This window comes from Solea solea, chromosome 12, assembly GCF_958295425.1.
Source record: "Solea solea chromosome 12, fSolSol10.1, whole genome shotgun sequence".
Classification (NCBI taxonomy): domain Eukaryota; kingdom Metazoa; phylum Chordata; class Actinopteri; order Pleuronectiformes; family Soleidae; genus Solea; species Solea solea.
Genome location: NC_081145.1, coordinates 5,520,796 through 5,535,444, shown reverse-complemented (window position 1 = coordinate 5,535,444; position 14,649 = coordinate 5,520,796). Strand labels below are relative to the sequence as shown.

The window sequence follows — 14,649 nt, the reverse complement described above, 5'->3', positions numbered from 1 at the left end:
CATTATCGTATTCCAATGGAGTGCACTGGCATTTGACATGCAGACACCAAAGACTCTGGCAGCATAGCAGATCAACAGCCTCTCACAGCAGTATTCCCTCTGACTGTTTCATTTTTGTCTCTTTCTTTCTGTCCTGTCTCGTCTCCCTCATATATGTCACACAGGTGATGGACCTGAGGGAGCGGTTTGGGCTGTCACTTACTTAAGCATTAATTTGATTTGAATCAAATTACTGTGTGTCAGGGGTGAGGGGGCTGTGTATCTCTATGTGGTATTGGAGATGACAGGGATGCCTGCAGGATATGCATGCAGCTGCTAAAAGGAGACTGTTTTTAAGTTTTTTCCTGTTTGTTTGGGTACTCAAGTATCAGCACCTCATGATTTATAATGATCCAATTTTCACATTTTTACTAAATGATACTGTATGTATCGTACATATCCTACAGTGTCTGAGATGCAAACAAAATCTTTCTTATCAAAATGAAGGTGAGGTGATCATTTGCAGAAGAGTATCATCATAATATTGTGAATACCTTGGTCGAGTATCCCTCTGCTAGCGGAGCAAAAGCAAATACCAATATTCTCCCTTGTCCAGCTTCTTATTCTCTTCTTTGGGTTTTGTGCTGCCTCTGCCATACTCAATGAATAGTTCCTGCTTTCCTCCAAGATTTGCTTCCTCATTTGAGCAGGGGGCTGTGACGAATGCTGCAAAGTAGAATGTTGTAGCTCTTTTTGTGGCAGGGATGCAAAACCAGAAGTTTGCAGGTGATACATTCAGTTTAATTTCTGTAAAATGGAAATACTGCCTATAACAAGGCAGTTGTTCTTATGCCCATAAGTGATTTGAGCTCTCGCCTTGTGTCTTGAGAGTCTCAAGATAACTTCCTCCAAATTTAAAGACAAGACCTTTTTATTAGGTGTCTTCAGCTAGTAAACAAACTTACTTATATCATAATCTTAAAGATAATGAGACCTTTGTGTCTAGTTTAAATAGGGTCTTTAGTTCCACCTATTCTTACTTAATATAGGAGTTGTTGTACTTTATTTAGACTTGAGACTTCTGTGTTCCCTTCCTCCATTTTTTTTACCAGCTGTTACAGCAGGGTGTTTTTTTTTCTCTAACAGTGGCAGTTTTGAGGATAGTTTGTTGTCTGATGTCGGTGTGGACTGATTTCCTTTCACCACAGTGGTAACACAACTCTGCAAGGTAGAGTCATGAAACTACAGGTGTGAAGTTGACTCCACTTGCATCACTCTCTGACACTTGCTGTCAGAATTGATGTGGTAGCTATTTATTTTATGTTGCGGCACAATGTGGGCTTCTTCCTCTGTTTCGCTGGGTCATATCTGTCAGCTGTTACACCCCGAGCACTGCACTTTACATTCAACAAAGTATCAGAAAGGAAGGGGGCAGTCTGAGGCATCAAATCAATCATGGCCAAGTAAAATGCTTACACGTCCTGTGTCTAGGAAGCATCTTATTTGCAAAGGTATCTTCACTCTAGTGGTTGATCGATTAATCGCTTTAACAGGTATTGGGCTATAAAGGGACATTTTAAAACCTATTGGCATTAGTGAACCCTGACTCTGATAGTGCCCAGTGCAGTGGCTGTGCTGCCCACCCTCCCCATGTTGAGCCACAGTTCATGAATGTGAAATAATTCCAGTGCATGAAACCTACAGATTCCACAGCACGCTTAGTTTAGAGGAGCGGCTTCAAGGTGCATTCAATGACCCTCAGACATTTCTGCACGCACACACATGCAGTTCACTAATCAAACATCTGCTGATGATGCATACAAGGACACTCATCACACATTTTGTTACTCTTCCCTTATGTCCCACACATGTACATGGTTGTTGCCAAGCTATTACATTGGGCAAACTTTAGAAATAAGATGGTAATACCACAATAATAATTCCTTATTACAAAACTATTACATACATTTTTTTTATTACTGTGCTTAAATGTTACCCATTTAATTGTTCAAATTTAATACATTGCGTCCATCTACACATGTCTAGAGTAAGGACAGAATTAGTAAATTAATAGTCTTAGCTCCTGCAGTGTTATTTATAGCCTACAGCGGGTGTTGGGATGTGGCCAGATGGACAGTCGTGATCCTATTACCTGTGTTACCTCTCACTGTTGTGAGTGTCAGGCTCCAGATCCTGCATTCCCACAGCAGACGGCACACATGGACAGCTTTCTTCTCATAATTAACTCTGAACAGACCTCTGCGTTTCCAGCATAACCATTCAGGAAACAGGACTTAACACCGCACATGGTACGTAATGAGGGATTGTGATTTTGAAGGAGAATTTAGTTTTATAATTGAATAATAATATTGGAGTTTCCTTGTATCTGTGAGGTTAGAATGGAAGAAAAGCGTGCACAGGGAGGGTTAAAGGGAAGGAGACAGTGGAGAATACATCTGCTGAATGTTTGGCTCATTCACATCTCAGAGTCAGACACAGGACCTGTTGGTTAGTTGAACATCACTCTTTGATTTGTAAAACATTCAGCTTTTGTACTTCTCTGCTTTAAGAGCTGTTCCCTTAAGGTAAAGGGAATTGAACTAGAAAGTGAATGCAAAAATGTTTCATCTGATTTGTTACCAGCCTCTTATTTCAAAACTGAGACTATTACTACTGTACTGTAATATTGCAGTCTATTTTCTTTAATTGAATACAGGACTATGGTTTTAAAAGACAATTTTAATTTGCAGAAGGTTCATTTACATGCACAAATATGAAACCTAAATTAGTTATATCAGAGCTTCCCACCTGAAAGTGCCATTTAAAAAGGATGGTTTATCGATGAAAGAGTAAAACAGTAATGTGTCATTAAATTGATTACGTGGCTGGTTATAAACTTTAAGTGAATTTCATGAGGATTATTTTAAATTTGAGACATTTCTTTTATGCCCCTGATAAATATGAATGATGACTTCATTTCCCTTTGTCTTTCACACTGCTATTTTGTGGTTGTTAGAGAGGAACATGTACTGAGATGGAGGATGACGTGTTAAGATCTTATCTTTAGCAGTCGGGATATTGTGGGTGCTTCACATTGTTCAGTGAATATCTGACCCGTTTTTGATATAGATTTGTTTTTCTTGCATTCGGCCACAGTTAATTTGCTGCATCTGTCTTCATAGTGGTACATTTGTCATTCGAGTCCTAGTCTGTTTTTGTCATTTAACCTGAATCTATGTTTCTCCAGTTTTAGTTCAGTTTGTTATGAGAACTTGGGGCGAATTCTGCTCAATATAGCTGCCCTATTAAGATAGAAAACTATACATTATAATGTTTTAGTTTTTGCAGGAATAGTATCTACACAATAATATTTCATCGTAACACTGGTGTGTTTCCCATAATAGTATGGAAGTTAAGCATGTCTTATCCTATGTTTATAAAAACAAAGCCTCAAATGTAACTGTAAAAATGTAAGGGATGCACATATGTTATTACCAGTATCAATGCATGTACTTGTGTTTTTTTAGTCTTTTTTTTGTCATCTGTTCTCTCATCCTTCCTCCCCGTCTTCCTCTCTCTCTCGCTTTCATGTTGGCATGGCTTCACACACACACATGCACACACAAACACACACAGAGTCAAGGAGACCTGGAGTGCAAAAAACCCTACACATTCAGTCTGTTAAGTAAAATAAATGCTTCTCAAATCTACATATGGACCCCAGACCAAAATCTCATCTCTCTCTCATCTCATCTCTTTGGTTTATCAGACAAGTCATTCACGTCATAAGAAGATTTGGGTTAAAATTAAGTATAACCTTAAATATGTACGTCTTCATACCACTGTTCCACCCAAAGCAAAGCTATAACACGTCTAAAATTAGGAAAAAGCATCCTTACCTTTAACTTCAGGCAAAAAATCATCATAAGTCACTTAATATTACGTTATAATGAGTTATATTTGTATGTATTTTTTATTAACAGATGTATTTATTATTTAAATATATGTTTTATTGTTCACTAAATGTCTTGCTCCATATCAAAACAAACACTTATTTTGAAATTCTGCGAAATATCATCACAGATATTGTTATTGTAATATCATGATGGAATGCTGTGATATAGAATGCAACTGAACAGTTGCTTTTAACCAAAAAAACTGAACCTTTTTTCACTTGACTGGGCCCCTCTTGACCAGACTAGAGCAGGGGTCTCAAACTCAAATGATCTGGGGGCCACTGAGCATCTAACCACATAGACATACACTTTATTCTTGCACATTTTACAGCCAAGGAACCCAAAACCTCCAGCTGTATTTTGTAGTGCAGTGACAGACATTGCTGAATTAGTGACACATTGCAAAGCAAGTGCTGTGTGTTTCTTATCAAGTGTGCATGTTCGTCCCAGTTATAATAGCAGCTCATATCAACAGATATTAATGTGATGGCAGTAATACAGCAACAGTAACCTGCTGCTTCTGAATGTGGCAAGATGTATTTCCTTACCTAAGCATTGAAAAAATGCTGATCTTAGCTGATTCATTTGTATTCCAAATGAAAAGTTGACATTCCGATTTTTTTAGTCAGGTTCCCAGTGAAGGTTCCCAGTGAAGGTTCCCGGTGAAGGTTCCCGGTGAAGGCATGGTATCCACAGTCCTTGCTTTCTGGACATCAGCAAAAGTAGAATATCTGCTCATCGAGGCGGTGCTTTACCTGAGGCAACACCACTTACCCCCTCCCTCCCTAGGCAGATGAAATGATGAAAATGATGCTTGATGGGTCATTAACCCAACTGAATAACACTTTTGACCTTGAGAATGGAGATACATTTTGCTGACTAATGCAGACTTGGAGTGCATTAATCTGCACTGTCATGAGAAATTATAAAATATACACAAAAAAACTGGAAATCATCTGTATCACTTGCAATAATGTGTTTGTTCCCAAATGTCGCTGGGTAGTAATCTGTTCTCTTTTTAACTTAACTGATTCATTTGTAAAGCAAATGTTTACAAATGCTGTTTTGACTCACATTCATGGTAATCATGAAATACTCTCTTAAACCGAGAGGAGGCCTGTGTTGAAATACATTAGCCTGGACTGTGTAACAGCCATTGTCCCAAGGCATCAACCAGAACATTATCTTATAGCTTCATCAGATTTGACCATCAGCTCTCTGTTATTCAGCTCCCTGTCATCAGCTCCCAGTGATTATGAGGCGTCACTTCAGTTGCTGGATGCAGTGAATAGATAGCAAGTGCAGAGACAGATGAGATTAAATGAGAAGTAAAAAGCATTGTGGATCAGAAAGCGGAGTAATGAACAGAGAAGATAGAGTATAATGGAGTAATAACCAATTATTTCCTGAGCTGGTGTTACAAGCTTAGTTTTAAAATAATAATAAAAAAAGATAAATAACCATCAAGAATTAAGGCTTTCATTTCATGTGTCTACTGTCTAATATGCCTTATTTGCTATCTTCCTTAACATTTGAATTAAATCATAATTATGCAGAAAATAGAATGAAAGGGCTGCTTTCCATCTTGCCTGCTTCGTCATTTCTCTGCTCAAGAGTCTGGCTGCTTCCCCAGACTCACAATTCCTTTGGTGACTGGCCCAGCTGGTTCCAAAGTAATGCACTGAAGTTTGATGATAAAGAGCCATTTCTTTTCCCATGCTGGTGTAAAATCACCATCTGTCTCCCTGTCTGCTCTTTTCTAGACTGGACCACAGGTGTAACCATCATTGCACTCTGAATGTTTATGCTATACATATATAACATTAGGCTGTAGAGGAGCAAACACATTATCCGCAACCAAAACATGTTCCCTTAAATGGGGTACACTAAGGTACTGTATTTGAACTAGTGTGAAGCTATTCAAACATTTGCTCAAACCAATCACACTCATTATCCCATTTTACATTATTTGGCCTATATACTTTTTGGAGGCAATTATCCAATAGAACAGCCATAGTTACTCTACTGACTATGCATAGCGATCACCGCCAGTCAATGGTTTGATTGTGAACTGTGTCTTTAATGATGTTCCTCATATTAATGGCTTAATATAAACTAAGAATAATGCAAATTTCCCCTTGCTGCTTGCAGAAAGAGGTCAAAAAGCACATAAGGACTTTTAAAATAATAATTATAAAATGCAAATATGCAACCCTTACCTCACAATTTGTTTCAGGAATAGTCTAGAAGAGTAGAGATTAGCATATTTTGCATTAATGTATTGGTAAATGTGAGGAGAGGGCTGCTTGGTGGTTAATTGACTCAGTTTCTCTCTCTCTCTCTCTCTCTCTCTCGCGCTCTCTGTCTCTCTGTCGCTCTCTGTGCTTCTGTTAGCCTCCAGGCTAAATTAATGAAAGATCAGTGAAAGGATGTTTACAAGATTAACAAATGACTCAAAGCTGTTGTTTGTGTACATGAGTGAGGGTTTGTTTTTTCCCAGAGGGTCTGTGAGGTTTACACCAACGTACAGTAACAGGCCAGTATATTACAACCAAACTATTATGCCTTTACATTATGATATATAATGAAATGACATGCTCACATCTTCGTCCTTCTCTTTGGGTTACCATCACATCTGATGTGACCTGAAATTCAATTATCTAATTATCATACAGGTTTGTTGTGTTGATAAACACACCTCAGTCACATTGCTGTTGGCCAGCTCTGTTGGTTTGAGGAAATGTTGCATCATTGATTTTTCTTGAGGTTAATTTGTTTCCAGTTTTTCATTAGTGATTCTTCTCTCACTCTTGCTCCCTCTAAGCTTTCATAGACTTGGGAGTGACTTAACTAAAGACCGTTTTAATACAAAATCTGCCACCTCAGTCTGTGACTCTCAGACAAAAGACAATAGATGCTACACAAGTGTCGTGTGAGCAATTGTGTTTCAAATTTGCAAACCTCTGAATTGTAAGGAACTGCTTAAATGTTAACAAAGTATAACGTATTTCCAACCTGACCCCAAAAACCATACAAGTGAAGCTTGAGGTTTGTGTTTGAACTTTAACCTCTGTGGGTCTATTTGGAGAAGATTAAAGGTTGGAAACATTCCTATCTGTATATTTATTGATCTGCTTAGGTCTGTTCTGCATATTCCATTGAGAGTCCAGGAAAAATGACCTCCATACTACAGAAGGTGATTTAATTATCCAGACAAGAAAATGTAAACTGAACACATTATGATGTATATAAGATTCATCCCACTGCTTGCTCTCTCCGGGGACTGGATCTCCATAACTCCTCTGATTTGTAAGTTAATTTTCTAAAGAGTATAGGTGATGGAATGTAGATTAGATGGTGTAGTTTTATGGAAGGCAGCAGAGCAGTCACATGACAGTGTTAAGCCATGCATGTATAGGCTACGTGGGTATTGAGTAAGAAAGCTGACCAGGCTTCTAAAATGGAACTGTACTTTGGACCGAATAAGCATTTGTAGGTGATGTGCTAATGATCTCAAACATGACTTAGTGAGTGCAATTTCAGTAAACATACCAGTTAATTTAATCCATGCATGACTATTAAAAAGGGAAAACAAAAAGTAAAAAAAAAAAAAAAAAAAACACACTGAAAAGATGTGTGAACACTTTAACTCACTTTTCACATAAAACAAAAGGCATTTTTAACCATTTTTAATGAACACTGATCAATCTGGTGATTCATATGCCTTTTATCTTCTGCAGTGTCTTCTTCGGTGGCAGTGCAACACTGACTGACTCAATAATATTATTGTTATTGTTATTATTTTTATTATTATTAGTTAAAAAGCATGCTCCGGCAACAAAGATAAACCAACACTGTAGAAATGTATGTATTTTTTATTTAGGTACACACACACACACACACACCCGCACACAGGCGCACGCACACACGCACACACGCACGCACGCACGCACACACACGCCCTCTGGTAAACATCTGGTTCAGTTACAACATGGCAAGGTCAGTACTTTAATCCAAATTTTATTCGAGCTGTGTTCGAGCAAAGGTTTTTCTTGCATTGCACTTTCACTTTGTCCACTACAGTCATAGCTTTCCACTGTTTTTGTTTGCTGTTGTGTGCGTGGTGGGTCGGACCAAGTTTTTAAAGCAGGAAAAAAACATTGGATGCAACACTGCCTCTGAGTAAATGGGGGAATCAATTTTCTTTGCTGGCTTTCTTTTTGTGGGGCTTCAATTTTGCACGCAGGCAAATTCACACACACGCACACACACACACACACACGCACACGCACACATACTGATACACTCATAGGAATACACAGACATATGTACATAAAAGCACCCACATAACCACACAGACCCCTGTGGAGCCAGAAGTGACAGTATTAGGTCATTATTGTAGCTTTAGAGAAATGAACACTTCATCTCCAGCTCCTTCCCAAAGGCTATTGATTAGCCTTTCCCCTGCAGAGTTGTAAATGTGTTGTTTTTAGTTTCAGGGCACACTGCATCCTAGAGGAAATGTCAAATACGACCCTCTGTATTCCCTTACCTTTTTTTTTTTTACTTAGTACTAGTGCTGCATGATAAATCGTTAAAAAATCGCAATCTCGACTAGAGCTGAAACAATTAATCGATTACTAAATAAATCGACAACTATTTTGATAATCGATTAATCGGTTTGAAGGTTTTTACATGATTAAAACAAGATTTCCGATTGTTTAAGCTTCTTAAATGTGAGTATTTATTTAGTATTAATTTCTTTGCTCTGGAGAACAAATAAATCATTAAAAGTGAATCATTTTGGTTTGTGGACAAAACAAGACATTTGAGAACGTCATCATTTCCAGGTTTGACGAACACCGATCAACATTTTTTAAGTTTTTCTGACATTTTATGGACCAAGCGATTAATCGAGAAAATAATCGGCAGATTAATCGATTATGAAAATAATCGTTAGTTGCAGCTCTAATCTCGACGTGATCTCATTTCCTAATCGCTGCCTTCTCTCTCAACATATGAAACACCTTTTTGTCACGTGAGGCGGAAGTGCGTCTGCAGTTGAGAGTTTACAAGCAGCAGCGCCGAGTGAGAGCGGCACAGAACATAGGAGAAAGTGTGCGCTAAGGAGAAATGAATACAAAATGGATGAATCACACAACCACCCGACTCGAGCTTGTGCCGGAATAAGGCATCGGCTCGCCGCTAAATAGACCAGCCTCCTCTGTTAAATATTAAGATTTTAGACATTTCCTTGCTAATTGTTGGAGATTAACCCACGTTTTAAGGAGTGTTAAAGGTGACATAGACCGGAAGCTCCAATTAACGCTGCGTTTGTGTGTGTATCTGCGTCATTACCTCGTTTATGAAACCCTAAAGTTTCAGAACAAACAGTTCAGCCACTGCTGAGAAAATAGTGTTGTATTGTTTTCCTGGGCTCTGCGAAGCGGATCGACACTTCCTTAATTTGATGTCGTCATCAGAAATCCTCACCACCGTAGCGCCTCCCGGTGCGGGCACTAGTCCGGGCACATCCGGTTGCGTACATTCAACCGCAGAAGAAGAAGAAGAACTAGTCTCGTTGTAGCTGCTGAGATGCAGAGCATCCACCGTGCCAGAGGGGGAGCTGTGTATCTGAGAGCTGGCCTATCTATCACGTCACTTCCAGGTACCTGGCCAATCACAGGACAGTAGGAAAGCTCTCGTTGGCTGGCCAATCACAGCAACTGTTTGGTCTGAAACAGCGCGGCTGACGAGAGCGTCAGTGAGGAGATATTTTGATCGGCTCGTTTGCAGCGATTAGGAGGATTTTAATCATGAAAACAAGTTAATATATGTAGGTAGACCTCCATAACTAACATATATGTGTGATACAAGCATTCTATGTCGCCTTTAAGTCTTTTTAACTGATCTACAGTTCAGCATTGTTCGGTTTGATACTTCTGTGACAGAACTCTGACCAATCATATGTCACTTAAACCTCTAAAATAATAATAAAAACAATAATAACAATAAGCCCATTTCGCAGGGCCATGTTCAGGGCTTAAAGAATTCACTGTTAAACATTTCGATTTGTGAAAAATTTGTGTCAGAGAATCGTGATCTAAATTCTAAATAATAAAACTTGTGATTCACATTTTTTCCAGAATCGCGCAGCCCTACTTAGTACTCTCTCAGTATTTAGCCATTTTCAGATTCCAGTAGCATGCAAATAAAACTTATCAGAGTGTTTATGCATCATAAAGTTGTATGTGTATATTTCTGTGTGTTCACTTAATCCAAATCACACATGCTTTAATTATCACCAAAGAGGCCGGTTCTCCATTCCTGCCTTTTCGTGCGCCACTGGCATGGAGCACAACTTAGTAATTACTCTCTGTGGTTAATTTAACACTGTAGCCAACGGGCAGCCAATGAATGACCATCCTTCATAATATTAATGAGAGACTTAGTACAGTAAAAGGCTGGTAGGCAATCAAAGTGGACTGTTCTACTATTGGGAATAGAAAAATGTTATACCACTGCTCACATTGACCTAATTTATTCACATTTTTAAGATTAAGTTTAATGTATTTCTAGTGGTTAATGTAATTTTTCTTGAAGGACTGTCACTGCATAATCATTCAAAATGTCGTTATATCACGAGGTAGCTTCTTTATTGCCGTCTGTTTCCACCGATTAATTGTTGTGACAGTTATAGTCTGGTTTCGTGGATTTGTGTCTGTGTATTATGTTGTAACCCCTCCAGCACTAGCCCACGCCATCAGAGTCACATGTCCTCTCCAACATCACTTGTCAGAGAGTCTGCCTGCTGTACATCACTATCGTCTCTGAGGTGCATTTGATAATAAAGTTATTTTTAACTGTGCCTATTATTCCCAACATCATAAACTATCCACTGCTCTGGGCCCAGTGCCAGCACTGTCATTGCAGTGTAATAGCCAATACATCAACAAGTGTGTGTATGTGTGTGTGAGTGAGTGAGTGAGTAAGATCTCAGCTTTCTGTAGAGCTAAAGTGGGCATGTAGGTGTGTGAAACAACTACATGTCTCACAGTGTTCTTTTTTTTTTTTATCAATGGACTACATCAAATAGCTGTGTGTAAGTGGGCTCGTCAGGGATTAAAGCTGGGGGAAAAAACAATTATATAATATGTTTTATTGTTGAGAAATGAGAAGTGATCAATACAATCCAAGTAAAATACACAAGGAGAAATGCAGAACAGTATAACTGCAGCCCAGAGTTCAGAGAAGGAGTTTTTTTTACGCCCGGTTGCCCTGTGCAGTCATGTTTGATATGCTGCTTCTCTCTCTATTGCTCAGCTTCTACTGCTGTACTGTAATTACTGCACTTGGCAGACAGTCACGACACATCAGCAACAGACGGATTTGGGTGTTGGGTTGGGAGGGAATGAGCCACAGAAAAAAAAGGAAATGTGGTGGTGAGGATGGATGTTATGAGGGGAAAATGGAGTTCTACAGTCTTACTCAATAAATGATAGCAGTGTGAACCGTTTAGTTGGCCATAGATGTAAAGTGGGGTTTCCTTTGTAATAATTAGGGAGTGACAGCATACTTTACCTGATTTGTCTCTTAAAACTTACAGTATTTGCTGTGTATTTCCAAAACAGCTTAGAATTCATCAAGAAGCTCAAGCAGCTTCTGAATAATGGTGAAGCTTTGCCAGGTTTTACCAGGTTTTTTCCTTTAATTTGCCACATCTTCTTTCATCATGCCATCCACATCTTTGCCACTCCTATGTTTGGGGTTAGAGTAGCTGATATGGTGTTTTTTGTTAAGCTGCTTCTTTTGGCTTCTCATTTTAGGGGCTGCCACAGCAGATCATCTGCCTCAATCATGTCCTCTCCCGAGTGTCCTCCTCTGGTAGATAGATAGATAGATAGACAGACAGACAGACAGACAGACAGACAGACAGACAGACAGACAGATAGATAGATAGATAGATACTTTATTCATCTCACAGAGAAATTCACAACAGTTGGTACACCAACTGTCCTCATGTCCTCCTTCACAACATCCATGAACCTTCTTTGTGGTTTTTCTCTTTTTTCCTCCTGCTCGGCAGCTCCATCTTCAACATCCTTTTTCCAATATAATCACTATCCTTCCTCTGCACATGACCAAACAACCTTGCCTCTCTTGCTTTATCTCCAAACTGTTCAACCCGAGCTGTCCCTCGATGATGGTGTTTTCTCAACTTCAGAATATCTCAATGGTTCATCTGAGTAGTAGGTCATTTACTGAATGTAAACTAGTCTCTCTGAAAATCGGAAACCATGTCTGGCAGCTTTTCGTGGCCACCAAAGAGCAGCTGCTGCTTCCATTCCAATTTTGTTGACGCATTTTCCGTTACTCTACATATGTCATCTAGATCATTGGTCTTATTGGTTGTAGGTCTTTCTAATTGCGTACAGAAGCATTTTAATCTATGTCCTTTGGTCCAGCCTCTTGGAAGTGGGAGTTGACTACACCCTTTCCAGACTGATACTCGATCTCAAATGAGATGCGGTCTTGTATTAGCCAGACTAAGTGTAAACTGCCCCATCAAAGGATTTTTAAGATTTGGTGTACCATCTGAAATTGTTGAAATGTTATTGTTGAGGAAGTAGTTATTTGGGCGCAAATCATTGTTGACATTTGAGCCTTAATGAAGACATAATGTAAAAGAACGAGAGACACATTGAGGAGCGAACAGATTAGATTAAGCTCCAAGTTAACTTGCAGTTGCACCTTTTAATATACTCCCTGCATCAGGTAATACTGGTATGCAGTTGCTGAAGACAGAAATGGCTTTTCACAATTTATTATGACTCCCAGAAAGGAGTTCTGCTCATGCATCAATGGAGAGGCAAGTTTAGGATACATGTTCGTAGTTATGTTGAAAAAGGGGGAAAAGTTCAAGAATAAACAACTTAATGTTGGCCAAAATCTATTCAATGGAATACTATAATTAGTTGCTATTTGAATCTCCTATAATATTCAAGTACGTCAAACCAAATGCAACTACAAGTACTACAACTTTTTTTATTGGTTTCAATGGTTTGATTATCGATTTGATCAGTTTGAGTGTTTTTTTTCCTCTCTGATTTTTCATCTTCTTAAATGAAGTGAATAATGTCTTTGCTCTATTTAACTATTAAATCATGAAAATGTTTGTGGCCAGAATAAGACATTTGAGGAGAACATGTCAAGGTTTGCGATAGACTGATCAACATTTGTGAACATTTTCTGACAATTTGTGTCCCAAACAATTATTAAGAATATAAACGGCAGACTAATTGATTATGAAAATAATCATTAATTGAAGCCCCATTAAATATGATAACCTGAAATTCTGATCCTGGGTCCTTGTATTATATTTCAAGACATTTGAAGCATTTGCTGGTACACTCAGCAAAAACAGACAATGAAAATCTTTGGCTAGTCCGAGCTTCTGTTAGGTGGCACAAAAGTCTGGGTCCCTACAGCAGAAAAAGAGCACCAGTAGCTGATGCCGCTTCCATATTATGGTAGTAATATTTGCTTCTTGCACTAAATGGTGGGATGTTGTAGTTTCCTTATCAGTCCTTATAATTCCTCCACACACCTCTGTTCCTGATACTTTTCCTCTAAAGCAAAATGGAAATGCTGGAGGGAAGTTTTCAGACTTGTGATTTTGTTGACTGAATTTGTTGAATGGAAACACACCTAGTGAAAAGCAATAATCTGAATGATTACCTGTCAAAATCCTGTTGGTAAAGACTAAACAAATATTTGAAAGAGCTGATTATTTGTTGTAAGTAGGGCTGTGTGATGTGGAAAAAACCTTATGATATACTTTTTCTTCTTTTTTTTTAAAAATAAATTGACATATTCTCGACATATCACGACACAAATCACATCAATATTTCTGTTAAGCTTTAAGATTCCCCTTCACTCTGAAGTTAAATGTAAAGATATATATTAATAAAAATTGAACAGCACAACTGTAGTACGTTCTGCAAATGAACTTAGATAAATAGGCCGGTATATATTAAATAAAATCTTAATATTTACAGGTTCAACACTTCAAGTTTTACAGGAAAACAAAATACATTTTTCGATCAGTTCTAAATAAAGTTAATTATCTTCCTGCTGTGTCAGCAAAAAACACATGCAACTTGACCAATCCGATGTGGACACAAAGTATGACACACTTCACAGCTCTTCTTCAATTCTCTCTCTTCAGTCCGTATATAGCAGGGGAACAACAGTCTGAAAGAAATGTTTACAGCCAGAGAGTTGGTAACGAGGGTCAGTTTCTTTTATCAGCCACTTAAATCTGTTATTTTCGACCCTTCTTAGTTGCACCAAGTCTTTGGCAATAAAGTAGACGATTGCATACACAATATCATACTTTTGTTGTATGGCAGGGTGCTAGACAGAGAAGACACTATGGTCTGCTGTTGTGGTGTCGACCTCATGTTAGCTTTAAAGGGAGAGCCAAGGGATGGCATGGCTTCAGGTACTTTCTTCTCAGTCTTAATTGGGTTACACTGTCGCTCGAGGTTTCGTTTGGATTTTCTGCCACCATTTTGTCTTTTGACTCTGTCTCACTTCTGGTGTTGATGCGCATGACCCCGGTCATGAAAACACAGATGCCTCCCCCTGCTGGTCTTACACTGTGTGCATCAACCTAATGTGACGTGGCTGCAGCTATTCCAGCCACATGATT

General features: G+C 38.7%; 1 protein-coding gene across 8 annotated transcripts in view; it reads left to right on the top strand.

The window, feature by feature from the left end:
- shank3a (SH3 and multiple ankyrin repeat domains 3a) overlaps window positions 1-14,649 on the top strand; it is a 206,439-nt gene that overhangs the window by 2,742 nt on the left and 189,048 nt on the right. For 7 of the 8 annotated variants that reach the window (XR_009241848.1, XR_009241847.1, XR_009241846.1 and 4 more), the window contains exon 1: window positions 2,207-2,288. The exons of the other annotated variant lie outside the window; for it this stretch is intronic. The gene's annotated coding sequence lies outside the window, so the exon portion shown is untranslated. Of the gene's footprint in view, window positions 1-2,206; window positions 2,289-14,649 lie in introns of those variants that run through there. 8 annotated transcript variants of the gene reach the window in all.